The 16474-nt window shown below is 36.6% G+C and overlaps 1 protein-coding gene across 1 annotated transcript in view; it reads right to left on the bottom strand.

Moving 5' to 3' along the window:
• DOK6 (docking protein 6) overlaps nucleotides 1-16474 on the bottom strand; it is a 250950-nt gene that overhangs the window by 54956 nt on the left and 179520 nt on the right. The window lies entirely within an intron of this gene.

Genomic DNA, 16474 nt, shown 5'->3' on the forward strand with positions numbered 1-16474 from the left:
CAAAAATGATCAGAGGGCTGGAACGCCTCTCCTGTGAAGACAAATTGAGAGAACTGGGGTTCAGACTGGAGATCTTCAGGGAGAAAGTTTCAGGGAAACCTTATTATGACCTCTTGGTACTTTACGGGGGCCCGTAAGAAAGATGGGGCAGACTTTTTAGCAGGGACAAGGAGTGAGGGTTTTAAATTAAAAGAGGGTAAATTTAAATTGGACATGAAGAAGGAATTTTTTATGATGGGGGTGGTAAAACACTGGCGTTGGTTGCCCAGAGAGGTTTTGGATGCCTCATCCCTGGACACATTCAAGGTCAGATTGGACTGGGCTCTGAACAACCAGGTCTAGTTGAAGATGTTCTTTCTCATTGCAGGGGTGTTGGACAGATGGCCATTAAAGGTCCCTTCCAACCCAAAGTATTCCCTGATTTCACTGAGGGCTGCTTTGCTGTGTTGCATCTGTGTTCTGGTCTTGATAGAGGAAAGCAAGAGCAGCATGCCAAATTAAACATGCATCTAGAATGATTTGGCTACAAATATTTCTCAAATCTGATGAGACCTCCTTGAGGAAATGAAAAACATAACCTAGACTTTTTTTTCCCCCAGTTTATGAGGTAGAAAGTGAGAACAGAATTAGAATTTAGGTGAAAAGTAGAAATGCACATATCAAAACCATATTAACTCGGAGAATTTTGTGGTGGGAATATAAAACTCCCAAATATTACTGAAGCATTTTTGTTACCTGACAGGAAACACGTAGTAGTTAGGCTTCATCCATTTCCCCCAGAATCTGTCTGATAAAATACCTTTCATACAGTGAACATTACATTTCTTTCCTGTATCCAAATCTAATATCCAAAGCCATAATATCCAAAATATTGAGCTCTATGAAGTTTTTGCTTTTCCGGTGACAACTTTATTATTCTTACAGGTCTATTTGATTAAAATAGAAATTAAAAAAAAAAGAAAGAAGTCTATTAATATGTCACTGTAAGAATTTTCCCATATTTTTCATTATTGCTCTTTTATGAAAGTCTTAAAGAGTAAATTTTCTTTTAATTCCCATAGGCCATCTCCATTGACTTCAATAGATTTGTTACTCTGATACCAATAATGAATACAATTCCAAAAATGGAGCCTGTTAACTGTATTAGGGTTCTGAGCTTTGATCTTTTTAGCATATTATTCTCTCTGTTTTATTTTTTTCATTAAAAAGTCAAAATACTGAAGGTGACAGAAAATACATTTGGCTTGAGGAGACAAACTGAGCAATTTATAGTTCATTCCATATTTTTTTTTTTAGTCTGCAATAAGGACAGTTTGCTTTTTACAGATATGCTCTGAAAATAGGTTAGTTTATTATGGATAAAACTCTCTGTCTCATTTCAAATTCTCATTAGTGTCTTTAAACAAATAGCAAGAGAACTAGGTCACAGAAGACTAACGAGAGTAGTAGTCTAGAAATATGAATCTAATATCATTATTTAGATTTTTTTTTCTTTCTAACTCTAGAGAAGGTTACTTTGTGTGTTATGCCTTGAAAAGAAAGAGGGCTTAAGAAATATATTTCACCTCACAAGTGTCAGTTATCTGGCACAGAGTTTTCTCATTTTCTTATCATGACCAAAAAAAAGGGTATCATGTTTGTCTTTTTTGCAAAAGCAGCAACTGTTGTCCTGGATTCAACTTTTATACTATGACACATAGATCTATTTTACAAAAACAGTTCTCATCCAGTACTGTAAAGCAGACTGTTTCTTCATCAGCACAGGTTTGCCCAGGTTTCTTTTTAAATCAATTCTCCTGCTCCAAACAGTTTTCCAATTTGTCATTTTGAATTCTGTCTCTTCATTGATCCACTTCCACATTGTTATAAATGTAAGATCTGTAGGTACAATGACTAGACTGAGCCTTGATCCTTTGAAAATACTTAATAAAACTGGATGCAGATACAGTCCTATGAAATAGCAGTGAGAAAATTCTTTCCTTTGGTGATGTGTTACTAATACTCTTTGGTTACAATTTTTCTGTAGCCCTTTTTTCTCAATCACTTAGCTTGCTTAGAACATAGTTATGTTCATTTTTATATATGTTGCTTGGACTGTGTTAATTATTTAAACATGTCAACTATTAATATAATAATTTATAGGTATCAGCATACTATTTATTTGCTATGCACTGCTTTATTTTTACAATTTTATCCAACTTGCTGCTCCTGACAGAACACATAATATTGGCAAATCTCCCACCAATATATGACCTCACAAGTCTCCTGAAAAAGTTTTTTTCTTTTATTTTTTCTTTCCTATAAAAGAAGCTCATAATAGATCAATGTTGCCAGACAGAAGGGATTGAAGTTGGAGGAAAATTAGATACATTTTACAGCACGTTGGGATTATATTTGCTGAATGCCAGTAAGGTGCCTGTCTTCACCCATATTCTGTCACAAAATTGTGGGCTTCTTCCTTTTGTGAAAGAAGTTTCCTGGAAACTATAATAATTACTGTGAGGGTAGAAGCTCAGATTCTTACATTTTTCAAAGGTTTGAGCCATTTTACTATAAATAAGAAATACTTTATCCATTTTTCATTGCATAAAACCATTCACTAATAACATGGGAAATAATGCCAACATGGAAAGAGCTGAGACTATTTCAAGCCTGGCTGTACTGCTGGTCTTAGAAGAAACAAACACAACTGAGCTAATTTCTTCAAGAAATACATGTATGTATACATATATATATATGCATAGTAGAGAATCCAGTTTTGCACAGAAGTTATTTGCAGATATTGATTGTCCTTTCTATTGCCATGAAATAGGAGCCAGCTATGTATGCCTGCAGCCCAGAATGCCAGCCACACCTGAGCCAGCAGGTTGAGGGAAGTGATTCTCCCTCTCCTCTGCCTCGTGAGACCCCACATGGAGCACTGCATCCAGCTCTAAGAGCCCCAGCACAAAAAAGAGAGGACCTGTTAGAGCAGGTGCAGAGGAGGCTGTGAAGATGGGGAAGAAGCACCTCTGCTATGAAGAGAGGCTGAGAGAGCTGGGGTTCTTCAGCCTGGAGCAGGGAAGGCTTCATCTCATCAATGTTTATAAATACCTGATGGAAGAAGACAAAGAAGACAGAACCAGGCTCTTTACAGTGGTGCCCAGTGTCAGGACCAGAGACAATGTGCAGAAACTGAAACACAGGAGATTCCTGATGAATATCAGGAATCACCTTTGCTATGAGGTTGAATAAGCACTGGCACAGATTTCCCAGGAAGGTTGTGAAGTCTCTCACATTGAAGATATTCAAAAGACATTGGGACATTTTGCTGGAAAACCAGCTTTGGTGGCATTGCTTCAACTAGGGAGGTTGGACAAGAGATTCCTTCCATCCTCAACCAGTCTGTGAATGTCATTTCCAAAATTATAGAGAAGGTTTTACTGAACAGGGAGAGTCCCAGATCTGTCTTCTGAACAGTGTAAGGATAAGTCAGTTGAGGTGGAAAAGAACAAACTGAAATGCATCAGTTAGAGAGATCAAAGAAAGAGACCCTCAACAAAGATTTGTCTTCTTCATTTGGAGCAAATATTTTCTGGGTAATTCAGCCTGAGAGTTATGGAGTTCCAGAAGTGGCTCTTTCATGAGGTTTGTCAAGCCAGGGCTAAAAATAGTGAGGCCTGCTATGAGTGCTGACATACAAGTCCTTCCTCTGTCCTCATTCCCCTATCTGTTTTTCACTCTCCTTGCTCTGCTGAGTATTCCTCCCTCTTACAAAGCTACTAGAGTCTGACCTCAGCCTGAAATGCTCTGGCAAAATCTTCAAAATATGAGATTTTTTTCATGGAATTACTTGCCAAAAGACATGACATATTTTAAACAGATATTTGGGACACTTGAAGTCTCAGTGTTTTACCTGGGAGTACTGTAAGGACAGCCTTTCTGACCTCATAGAAGTTTGCTTCAGAACTGGTGTGGTAGAAGCCATGGTATGAAAAATGTCTCTCGGTGGAGAACAGACTCAAAAACCTCTCTCTAGCATGTGGCAAGAAAGGTGAAATAGGGATGAACACAGACTGTCCTCAGCTGGGAGAACCCCAATTGAATAAATTTGGGGCTGAAAACTGGATTTATAAAAAATGCTGCAATCTATATTCACTGTTCCCCACACAGTTATTTGACTTCCATTATTTCTGATAAAGCAAATTACTTTGACCTCTTGAGATTTCTCAAGAAGTTTTTCTTCTATTGTCTAAAACAAATCAGTAGTTTCCAATTACTTATATTTGTGGAAATCACATTTCTTTTAGCTTCTTCATTTCGGTATACAGAAATTACTGACCAATGAACTTTAATAAAATGACAGGAAGACAATTTTCTGAATACTTTCTGAAACAGTAATCATCAATAACTTTTCATGAATATTCCTCATGAAGCTTATCAGTGCATGACTCCAATATTCAGCAACACACATAATCTGGCTGACCTCTACTTTCTGACATTTTCAAAAGTTAGTTTTATATGTCATACAAAGACATTTCAATTAAAAACAAGAAATAGCAAACCTAGAATGCATTAAAATCACTACTATGTAGTAAAGTCTTCTCAGATAACTCTTCAATATCTTCCAAAAAACATGGTTCCTTCCTTTTAACTATTTACTTTTAGACATTTGAAATGCATCTTGAATCACACATACTGGGGCTAGTTATATATATGCAATACACATCAATGTAAATTAAGTTTTAGCTTTGAAACATACTGTATTTTTTGGGGGGGGGCAAGAGGGAGGCATATGCCTGCACATATGAGCACACATTAATTTAATTTAAGAAAACCTATTATTAAAAATTAAATATTTGCTTCAGGAGCTGCATAGCCTTTAATGAGTTTTTTACAGATCTAAAATCAACTGAGAAGCTGGTATATAAAAATAAAGGGCTATTCCTTTCCACTGTGTGTTCTTGCACACAGGGACCACACCATGATCAGGTATATAGATAGATACAGCCAGAGATTTCTTGACATTGTTCTTTTAAAATTGAAATACGTGATCATTAAAAGCAATGCATACACTTCTAAATAAAACTATATCATGTATATTTGGAAGTATTTGGGGTTTTGTGGCCCAGAAACAACTTGTAGTGAGAGACATGATTCTCTGAATTGCAATTCAAACTTCTGCTTATAAAAGAAGCCAGTGAAATTTTTGCTTCCTTACTGATGTGTACTTACTAATATAGCAAAAGTAGGTGCAAATCAGGAATTCAGTTTGGAACGGTGGGAGACAGAGAAATGTTCACAGATTGCTTTATCTTTCCATATACTTGAATCAGCCCAATAATCCTACCAATAGAAACCTTTCTTCTCCTAATTTCATTTTCAGACAAAAACCAGGTGTTTGTTTTTTCTGCTGGCAAAAGTTGCTTGGCACAGGAGAAGTTGTACATACATGATCACATGCCATTATAACTCAAGCCTTTCCAAATCCATAGTTGTTATTTAATGAAACAATCCTTTGCCTGTTTCAGCTTCACAAAACAAAGGAAATAGAATTATACCCGTTGCCATGGAAATCTGTAACTCCATTGCTTTTTTTCCTTGTAAAACAAAACGTATGGAAAACTGAACAACAAACAATATGTGGGAACACATCACAGAAATACCAGCATTTTACAAAGGATTCTACAAAATCTCAGATAGTAACAACTTCAACTTTTACCACTATATTCTACAAGGAAATGATTAAGATAATGAAGAGAAGAACCTTTGCTGATTTATCAACGGATTTTGAATCACAAAGACTGTAGAGATGTGCATTCAACAGCCAGTCATACGAAACCATATGAATCTTGCCTGGCAGCAGTCTTTATGGAAATGGATTCTGACAGACTGAATATGCTATGAGACTAGCAGCTTTTACCCTGAGACAGTCATAAGAAACAGAGAAATGGATGCTTCTGCCATAGCACGGAAAATCTTCATTAATTCCTTGCTGCTGAACGCTGCAGAACTGAAATATTTTTGAAAAACCTATTCCTGCAGTTGAGATGGAAAAGTACTTCATTACATTTAACATCTTCATCACCAGCATGGGAAATGGGACAGAATCAACTCTTAGAGAATTTGGGGATGACATCAAACCAGGGGGAATAGTCAAACTCCCAGACAGGAAGGCTTCTATTCAGAGGGATTTCAGCAAAGCAGAGGGAAAGGCTGACAGGACTGTCATGAAGTTTGGCAATGAGAGATGTCAATGCTGCAACTGGGTCAAGGCAACTGCACACAAATACTTCTGGGGACTGACTTGCTAGATAAAAACTTTGCCAAAAGGAACTAGCTGTCCTGGTGATAATGTGAATGACCAGAGTATCTATGCAGTGATGGAGGCTATGGATGACACACTGGACCACATTAGCAAAAGCATGGCAAATACAACCAGAGAAGTCACATTTCCCTCCTGTTTGGCAATTGAGAAACGACATCTGGAAGTTTAGCTATGTTCACAAAATCTTCAGGTCTGGGCCCAGGCACAAGAGGAATATCTAACTGGAGAGAGCCTGGCAAAGAACCTCTAAGAAGCAGAACATGATCAGTGACGCTGGATTAAATGTCTAATGTTTATTCACCATGAGAAAGTAAAGGCTAAAATAAATCTAAACCCATTTTTTCTCTCTCTTCTGAAAAATATGTTGCAAAGAAGACTGTTATCAGAGATGCACAGTGAAAGAACAAGAGTCAACAGGTCACAGGCTGTGGCAAGGGAAATTTGAGACAAACTTAAGGAAAAAATCCTTCACAGTGTTAACAGCCAAGTGCTGGAATGAGCTCCCATAATCAGTGTCATTGGGGGTATTCAAAACTTGACTGGATAAGACCCTGGCTAACTTTATCTAGTTCTGATGCTCTACCTGCTTTGAACAGGCAAGTAGGTGAGCTGACCACCCTTACAATGTTAGTGTTTTTGATCCTATATTCAATGGATTTGAAAATTTGAGAAGCTAATGAAGTGTGCAGTGCCACTGAGCCAAACTGACATTCTGCTGACTGTAGTAGCCACACATCTTTGTTTAACAAAGCTACTGTGGTCAGTGAAATAATGTCAAACCAACAGCACAGGGTCTACAGTCTCTACTACTGCCTAACAATTCTCCTCAACTAGATGCCTGCACAGCTGATAAATAAAAACCCTTAGCATGGCTGTTATCATATAAGACATCAGTAGCATAAGAACAACAACCCACAGCTGAGAGGAAAAAAGAACATAACCAAACTCTATCTGGATAGGCTCTAAATAAATCTAATAAATACATATTGAAAGACTGCATGTACTTGCAGTACAGGAAAGTTTCTGCATATCAGATATGGCTTTTTTAGATACTCAATATCTCTTGTCTTCAGTCTAAACATAATCAGAGAGATCATAAATAATTTTCACGTTAAAACCCTTGTAATCTTTGTAAAAAGGAACAGAAGAGGAGAAAAAACACAAAATTAAGACATAGGGTGAACTTCACCTAATTTTTGTCTTACCAACAAGTACCTGATGAGGCAAAGCACAAAAAGCACAGGAGGGAGTTACAAAGTAACTTTAGAGCTGTTATGAGAATTTTGATCCCTTCTCAGATTATTACTTTTTATAATTCTCCTATTCTCTGAAAAGCACAGTGCCCTTCTATAAATCATCGATAAAGAAGTTTTCTATTAATTCGAGACAAAGCCTTAACTATTCCCTTGAGTGATATAAAGAACTCCTAAACAGAGTTACTGCAACAGAGGAAGGCCTTGCTTGACAAGAGACACAAAATGATGATATAATTCAAAAGACTGATGAAAACCATGTGAAAAATACCTTTTCCAGAAGATCATTCTTCTGCGAATCAGCCACTGACTATGATTCAGGCTTTGTTTTGTTATTGTTTTGTTTTTGTGCTGTGCCTAGCATACAGCTGATTATTCTATGACCTTGGGCAATTCATATACAGCTGAGTTTGGCCTTAATCTTTCTGTGCCTCATTTTACTCATTACTATTAATATTATAATAATACCTATCTCCTGAGAGCACTGGATAACTTCATCAGCTATTATTTTTGCTAATAATAATAGAAGCTCTATAGTTGCTTCATTTTATAAGAAACAGTTTTCTGAAAATAGCAGATATGAGATTAATACTAAATTAAGCCCCCTGGTGAGGTGGTTTGAGGATTATTTTTTAGTAATACTTCATTCAACTTAACCTGCTTCTCTGTTGAGAGAGTTCAATGACATGAACCTACCAGCACAGTTACACAAACGAGCTTGTTTAAAGGCACACAATACAAAAGAAAACTTCCCTTCCATATTAAATGCTTCTCTGAGGTTAGTTAAGGGGAGGGCTGGGCTTTAGTCAGACATGCAACAACCACCACATAATTACAGCAGCTATTCCTAATTTATAGCTCATATCCCCCACAGCTTTTAGCAAGCAAAACTGCTAAACAAATCATCAGTTTTGTTTAGAGAAAAGTTCTTTGGCTCTTCATTTCCTGCAATTCTGCAAACAAATATGAATTTTACCCTGACAGTGTCTTTCCAACTACTTTGTTATCTCTATAAACATGCAATATTCTGCAAAGCACAAGAAAAGTGAAAAAAAATTACAAATCTGCTCATGTCACTAACCTTCAATTCCTCTTATATTCAAATGCAACTTTGTAAAGTTGAAATAAATGATATCTGACTTTTAAGAAATAGCTCTTTAAAAAGAACCCAGAAATGTAGATAGGTGGCTACAGGGATTTTTAAAGTGCTTACACGCTAAATTCTCAGGAGGGTTTGCATCTTTGGATATCTCACTATGAAAACATCTTTGCCCTGTTGCATTCAAACAAGCTAACTAGACTGCGGTGACCTAAATAGAAACACTCAGAGTGCAGCCCAGCTGCATGCAAACATGTAACTGAGGTGAGCAGAACAGGGAAAACAGCATTCGTAGGCTTCATGTATGCAGCTTCAGGATGGATTCATAGGATGGAGCGGGCTCCATGCAGAAAAAAAGTTGTATCATCTCACTTGTAAGACACCTTTACAAAGCTTTTTATACAAACTTTGGCTGAGCTCACACTTTATATTAGCAGGAAGGCAGATTTCAATCTGAATCTTAGGTAGCATGATGGACAAATAGTTAAAAGAACATGGTAACAGCATAAAAAGTATTCCAGAAATTTTTAATGAGAAAAGAATGAGAGTAATTTCTCGGTAAGGATGCCCATCCATGTGCTAAGGTACTTGGGGTTTAGTCCACAGGAGAGATTTAAAATACCTTTTTGCATTCAAGATCATCCAGCCCTATGGCTATGCAAAAGAGAAAGTTCAAAATTGTGTCGGACAAAGGAAGAATTTAATTTTTCCCATCACACTCTGAATGAAAACCCTCATGATTACTACCATTTCAAAAACATTCAAAACTCCAGGGCAAGTTTAGTTTCCAAATGGCAAAACGGCATTTAAATTACATCACCAGCTACCAAAATATTTGACACACTCTTATGTAAGGATTTCCCAGCTCTGCTCTCACACCTACCCACGCCACTTACCTACACACCCCACAAACCTTTATGTTGTCTGCAGTGTTTTTGACATGAGGAACAGCTTTGTCCCACCCCCACCACTTTGTAGGAGCAGCTGCACAAACCCTTCGTTGCCATAGTAAAGATTTTCCCTATTTCTGTGGTTTCATTCAAATACACAGCAAAGATCCAGGAATGCCAAAAACCTACAGAGCTCCTTAGAGAATCTGGACTTTACATCTCATCTTTACACCTCTTTCTGAATGCAAGGTGTCATATAGGGGCACAATGAAACCCCACAGTTCACAGAGGAAGAGGGGTAAAAAAGGTCTTCACTCGGGAAAGAAAAAATAAATGGGAGACTAGTGGCTGTGGAAGTTTGAATTTCTTAGTAGGATGAGGTATTTTCTTTTAGAAAGTGAATGACACCTTCTGCATAGTTTTTGAATGCTACTGCACTATTTGGATATGACTAGTAGCCCCTGAATAAATGCCCATGAAATAAGTCTACATTAACGATAATATTTTCTTTAAAATCAGAAAGTAAAAAGCAGTCCAGTTGAAAGAATCATTAACTATCACCAAGTCTGAATATCCAAAAATTTCCTTCTTTCTATGAAGTGGTGAATGTTGAAAATAGACCTGCAATGTAAGTTTTGGGACTACTTCATCCGAGCACACACAGTTTTCTGAGCCCAAAACCTAACAGAGTCTGGAAAAATTCTAAAAAAAATGCTCATAGAAATCAGAGTAAAGAAAAATATCATTATATACTTAATGAACTTAATTCTATAGAATATACTTAATTCTATAGAATTCTATAGAAAATTACGACTACCTGTGGGAATTCGGTTTATGAAATTAAAACCAAAATGTACACAGATTCTGACTTATGAGGAAAAAAAACCAAAACAAATTCAAAATTCCTGGTGTTGTTAATCTTGGCAAAATTTATAGATAGTCGCCGACAGACTGACCACTGGAGTGTCCGCTGTGTCAGGGGAGGCTTAGACTGGACACTAGGGAGCATTTCTTTTCTGGGAGGATGGTCAAACATTGGAACAGGCTTCCTAGAGAAGGAGTCAATACCTCAAGATGGTCAATCTTCTACAGGCATTTGGATAATGACCACAAAATTGCGCTTTAACTTTTGGTCAGCTTTGAAGTGATCAGGCAATGTGACCATTGTAGATCCTTTCCAATAGATGTATCCTATCCTATCCTATCCTATCCTATCCTATCCTATCCTATCCTATCCCATTACAGATATAACTTCACAGCACCCATGAAAACCAAGTAAGCAACTCACCATCTCTGTATTGCAATAAAGCAGCCAGGTTTTACAGGGTTATAAAATCTCTAGGCGCACATTATACAGCAACACCATACATAGTTTCAGATGGGAAGTACAGAACAATATTCAGCTAAGTATGCATGAATAGCTGACCTGAGGCTATGCTTTAACTTGCATGAAGTACATGAGTTCATGAATCATCATATGCATTCAGAATCTCAGTACTTGAGCTCACACGTAAATTGGAAAGAGAAGAAAACATACTAAGAGACCAATGTGTCATGGCATGGGATAATCTTTGGATGAACTGTAGAATTTTCTTTTCCTGTTTTTCCTTCAAGAATTGAATCAACTCAAACACACTTAGGCAGAATTACAACATAAAAGAGCTTTGTTATACTAAGTAAATTACAATGGTGAAGTTAAGCCCAAAAGATATATAAAATGTATTTAGCTAAATATTTCATATATTCATTGGGTCAGCAGTATCCACTAGTATCTCTTTGAAATTCTCCTACTTCACAACTTGAAATAGTAGGTGATAGGCACACCATTGCAAAAAGACATCAATATAAACTGTAAAAGCTCTGAAGATGCAGTGGCAAAAGTAGAATTGAAACCATCATGTTAAAATTTAGAATATTTGATGTGTCTGTTAATATTTGATTCTGTAATGTTTGATGAGTATGCATTTAGCTTGTGACCAGGTTTGAAACACATAAAGATAGTACAGACTTACAGGACAAAGAAAAATTAAAAGTTCATTAACTAACTCATGCTGTTATTTCTTCTAGCCTCACAGGTTTTTTTTCCCTATTTCTAAGAAAATTTGCATTTATATTTTTAAGTCTATTTACATTTTCATTAATAGTCTGACAATACTGTAATTTATATTTATCAGACAAGTCTTGTGAAATACCTTCCTCATACTGTTCCTTATAAGAAAAATTAAATTACTCGCAGTCTTATTTCTTAACTACCTTTCTCTTCTAACATCTTAAGCCCAGTTTCATTGCCTGATATTTGTCTTCTTTGGTAGATTCATTATTTCCCTGCTAATAATGTATTTTAAAGAAATAATACATAAACTCATTGATATTATCTTTTTTTTTTATAACAGAAATCTATCATGATGACTCTTGCACTTATATTAGGTTGAATTTTAAAGACAAGACTTGTAAATAATGAGAATAGAAATATACCGAGGCAGTGTTTCATAAGGGTGTTTATCTTCTGGGAAATGTTAAAAAGATCACAATCTAAAATGGCTTTTAGCTCTCCTGTCTAAAGTAAAATAGATGTTATAGGAAAGTTCCAAAGATAATAAGTTATGAAACTTGGGCCATCATAATTTATTCCTGCATTTACACTTCCATCTTACTGATGTTTGATTAAGTTCAGCTGGCTAACATCAACTTTAGTGCTATCTTATTTAGGCTTATTGTTTTACATATTGTAAATTTTTATTCTTTTGCAAATACACAATAAGTTTTTACTGGCAGCTCTTGAAATAAGTAATTTGTAGAGCTACAAATGTATAAGTATTTCCTCAGAATTCCTCCCTCATACGTGTAGTCCTAACATAGGAAATCTACAGCTCTTAACCTCCCATTTTCTATCCTTCAACAACAGCGAGGGCAGAAGCTACATAAGAAGTGTTTTCAGTGGAAGTTAAATGGCAGAAGATCAAAGCTGGCATTAGAAAGGAAAATCAGAGATTAAAATTCCAATGCCATGTTGTCATCCTGGTGTCAAGGTTAGACAGACAAGTGCTGCTGAGAACAACTGCTCATATGCTCTTGTGTAAAAACCATCTGAATACCAATTCTTTAAAAAAGGATCACCAAACCCAGCATCATCTCCTGATGGCAAAGAGGAGGATACTCAGCCTTCTTTTAGAGGAAGCATTTATAGGGGATGAATTATTCTTTTTCTTTCTCTCCTTAGGACAGGACAACTGAGAAGATCCAATGGTTTGCTGCTGCCTCTGTAAGCCAATTCAGTTCGGTAAGCCTGAAGAAGCCTGCCTGTTTTAGATAGGTGTTTGGTTTTTTTTTTGTTTGTTTTTTTTTTTTGGTTTTTTTTTTTTTTTTTTTTTAATTGGCTCAGTCAGATAAGCACCTAGGTTAAGAGAAAGGAAGTGGAAGGAGCTTGCAGTCCAGTCTGGGGACAGGGGAGGGGTGATGGAGCTGGCTGTTAGACACCCAGTCATGCATCTTTCATGTTCAACATCAGACTACAGCCAGTGGGGGGATAGGTGGTCATTCCTGAGGCTAACACTTTTTTTTTTTTGCACAGTAATTTCAAGACCAAGAATCCAAACAGACTTCCAAGTGCTACAGAGAAAAAAATAAACCAAACAAACAAGGGGTCAGAGGGCAGAAAAAGGGGGGGACAGAGGAAAAACCAGGAGGTTTGTTTAGGTGATAAAAGGGAAGTTACTGACACTCTCATGTGGGTAACACAACAGCACAAAATAAAAGCATGTAAACAGAAAGACTGTCATTGTTCTTTTTAATTTGTTGTCTTGGAACTAAAATTGCTAAAAACCACCGCAATATTGCCCTTTCTCCCACAAAAAAACCCTACAAAACAGAATTATCATCTGTATTACAGTGATCCATTGAAAAAACAAAGACTGAAAAAAAATGAATATACAGGTAACAATTTCCCTGAAAATAATTTCAATTTAAGTACTAGCATTGACCCAAAATTTTTATTGTCCCAAACAAAGCAAGCACAAAGCGCTATCACTCTGCCAATGCAACATTTCAAATTCAATCAAGAAAACCACCTGAGCTACATTAGATCAATGTCCACTTTGCTGAATTTTTGGAATAAAATCCAGTCTGCTTTGATCTCAGCAAAACCAATAACCAGCTCAAATCCACACCCATGCCGGTGACTACTGATCTCATATTTCAGGTCTTTCTTCTAGTGTTATAATTCAAAAGGAAAATGGGCAGAAGATGAAAGTGTGCACATGACTGCCTGCTTAAACTGGCTTGGCTTCTCCTGCTAGAGGTGACAAAGAGGCAGATTTGGTACTGTACAAGCTGCCACAGAACATTTTTGCTTCCAGCCCATGCACTTTCAAAGGTAATGGGAAGAATTAGTTTTCTTCTAATGTCTCTCTCTTATTAACAGCTATCCAGCATGTTGCTTGGCCTGAGCAAACGATTTTTTAGCATAAAAAGGAATTTATTGTTTAGCATTCTGAAACAGGATTTTTGGATGGAGGGACCTCCATAAATAGAGCAAATGTGTCCTGTGGCTCAGGCACAGGCCGTACCTAAATACCTGCATTTGCCTAAAGGCAATACCTTTATTCTTCTACAACAATTTGTTTCTGGGCTTTTTTTTGTATTTTTTTTCTGTTTTTGTATTCTCATGGTGATGTACTTGTATATTTACTTCAAAAGGTAATCATAATCTATATTGTTTATCAAGATTTCTCTGGTAAAAAAATCGCTTTAATTTCTTTTGTAATCTGTATTCATTTTTTTATACTAGATTATACTACTTTTTATACTAGATATTATAATCTGATAAAAATTAAATGAAACTTCAGTGTATTCATTGCTTAAAACCTATTAACATTTAAGACAGAACATAAATATTCACAGGAGTATTACTTCTAATGATTGGAAGGATGAAGTAATGATTACTGTTGCATATGTTTTCTTTTTCTGATTTGTACAATAATGGATATAGCATTCACCTTTCTTAACTTTTAAAAAATTCTCATATATATATATCTGCATCTATATGCAATTTAATTCAACACTTAATGAGTGTTAAACTTGAGCTGTTAAGTTGAACTTAACAGCTGAATTTAAACTTGAGCTGCTCATTACAGAAAGGGCCAGGAAAGAGCAAAGTTCCCCAACTGTAGATCTATAGATAAAAAAGATCAAATGTCAAGCTTTGGGAAGACCCACTAAATCCCTGATTTAAAATATTCTTTTGCTTGTATTTCAATTGCAGATCTTATGGAAAAAATACACATAGGTGTTTGGTGAAATTGTTTGAATTAGATATAATAACACTTGATAAATGGAATGTAACATGCACTTAGTCTATTTGATATTTTAGATTTTGTTTCTAATATGAATAAAACTCAAATGTCGCAGATGACACAGATGATCCCTTAAATGTTCAGCCCCCTACCAGTCAGAAGCAGCAGAGTTTCCAATTCCAAACCAACATTAGTTTATTAGCTGAAGCATAAAATCAACAGGTTTTTCAGCCTCTTTTACGCAGCAGCCAGTGTGAGCCTCTCCTGATCTCCGTGTGCAGATCACAGCGCAGCCTTGTCCAGGAGACAAGTGCATCACACACGGTGTGGCTGATGAGTCATTTCTGCTGCTCAGCCTGCTCTCACTCGGAGCTGGATATTGCGTACCATATGGCCACAGCCTTCATAAATATGGTTTCAAGGAAGTCATCTGATGGCAGAATGGAAATGGCTTTGTAAAGCAGCAGAGCTGCTAATTGATGGGTGGAAGAGCTGAAAGTGATGGTTCTGTAAAAGGAAAATCTTGTATGATCCTGGTCTAAGCATTTATTACGGCAGGATGAAAATGTTCTAATTTCCGTTACTGGTGTAGACACTTTAAAAGCAAACACATTATAAATAATGATGTGTTTTTCTTGCTTTTCACCCCTTATTCAATAATTTTCTGCCCAGCAGAATGCAGTGGTTTTTTGCCAGCAGATCTACTTCTTCAAATAGTCTTCCATTTATTCTACCTTGTGTTGGACTTCCCAGCAATCGAGCCTTGATTGTAAACTCTTCTCTTCCTGCATTTCATGTCCAAAGTTTGTGCACCTCAACTATTATGCACAGGCTCCTACTTTGTCTAATTTTATGGAAAAATCCATCTTCTTTTTTCATAAAGCACCAAAACCAGGCCTTTTTTATGGCTTTCCAGTTCAGGTTCTTCTAACAGACATGGAAAATCTGAGAGGAACATTCAACACAGAAGACTTTTGACATGGAAATCTAAGTCTTTTTCTAATTTATTTTTAAGTGAATAAGGAAAAATGTGTCTCTGCCCACGGGGGAAGTTGGGACTAGATGATCTTTAAGATCTACTTCCATCCCTTAACATTCTCTGATTGGTTCTCCGACTTCTCTGAGGAGTAATTAAGAAATTGATGAACATTGGGGGTCTTAGTTTAGTCCTTGCAAGAGCCTTTGTCTCAGCAGAGTGAGAAAGGTATTTTGACACTGGTGGAGTGTGGGGGATAGATCCATATAAGTCATGTTTGCATGACTGGAGGTACGTACAGTATGGATGAGAAAAGAAGGAAATGCCACAATTAACCTGAATCTGTCTGTCTACAGAAGAAGGTATGCAGAGACTCACGGTCATCTCAGAAGAAAAGCATGCAGACTAGGCTCCCTGGCCTGAAAGTCAATTTTCCAGAGCAACCATTAAAGACTATTTCTACTTCTAAGCAAACAGGGAAAGCTTTTCTCTTGCTGTCTTAAAAGATTTCTAAATTTTTCCACAGTAGTCAGTTAAACACAACTTGTGCAAACTGGAAATTTTGAACAAAAAATAATAAAATAGCTCCATTTGAACTCAACTGCGTTGCTACTTATAATGTAGAAATTATAAAATAATTTCTTTCAGGGGTTAAGAA

The sequence above is a fragment of the Agelaius phoeniceus genome, chromosome 1 (genome assembly GCF_051311805.1).
Source record: "Agelaius phoeniceus isolate bAgePho1 chromosome 1, bAgePho1.hap1, whole genome shotgun sequence".
Classification (NCBI taxonomy): Eukaryota; Metazoa; Chordata; class Aves; order Passeriformes; family Icteridae; genus Agelaius; species Agelaius phoeniceus.